We start from the raw sequence: 868 nt of genomic DNA, 5'->3' as shown, positions 1-868 counted from the left end.
GTTAACAGCAAAAGGAAAACTAGAGAGAATGTGGGCCCCTTACTAAGTGAGGGGGGGGTTCTGGTAACGGGGGATGCTGAGAAGGCAGAGATACTGAATGCCTTCTTTACTTCCATCTTCAGTGAAAAGGCTCTCCCTCAGGTTTCCCACACCCTGGAGGTTAGTGAGAGGGTCTGGGGAATGGGAGGCTTCCCTTCAGTCACGAAAGAGGACGTGCGTGAGCGCCTAGGCAGCACTAATGTCCACAAATCCATGGGACCTGATGGGGTGCATCCACATGTGCTGAGGGAGCTGGCGGAGGTCATTGCCGAACCGCTCTCCATCATTTTTGAGAGGTCTTGGATAACAGGGGAGGTCCCTGAAGACTGGAGGATAGTCAATGTCACTCTGGTCTTCAAAAAGGGCAAGAAGGAAGATCCGGGTAATTATAGTCCTGTCAGCCTCACCTCTGTCCCTGGAAAGGTGATGGAACAGCTTGTGCTGGATACCATCTCCAGACAACTGGGAGAAAAGGAGGTTATCAGGAGTAGTCAGCATGGGTTCACCAAGGGGAGGTCGTGCTCGACCAACTTGGTGGCCTTCTATGATGCTGTCACATGCTGGGTGGATGGGGGAAGAGCGGTAGATGTAATCTACCTTGATTTTAGAAAGGCATTTGATACTGTCTCCCACAACATCCTTATAACAAAGCTGAGGAGGAGTGGGATAGATGAGTGGACAGTGAGGTGGGTTGAGAAGTGGCTGACAGGCAGAGTGCAGAGGGTCGTCGTTGGTGGTGCAGAGTCTGGCTGGAGACCTGTAACCAGTGGTGTCCCCCAGGGGTCTGTGCTGGGTCTGGTCTTGTTCAACATCTTCATCAATGACCTTG

The sequence above is a fragment of the Meleagris gallopavo genome, chromosome 3 (assembly GCF_000146605.3).
Source record: "Meleagris gallopavo isolate NT-WF06-2002-E0010 breed Aviagen turkey brand Nicholas breeding stock chromosome 3, Turkey_5.1, whole genome shotgun sequence".
NCBI classification, from domain to species: domain Eukaryota; kingdom Metazoa; phylum Chordata; class Aves; order Galliformes; family Phasianidae; genus Meleagris; species Meleagris gallopavo.
The sequence above is the reverse complement of the archived record's forward strand: the minus strand, read 5'-3'. Positions refer to the sequence as shown.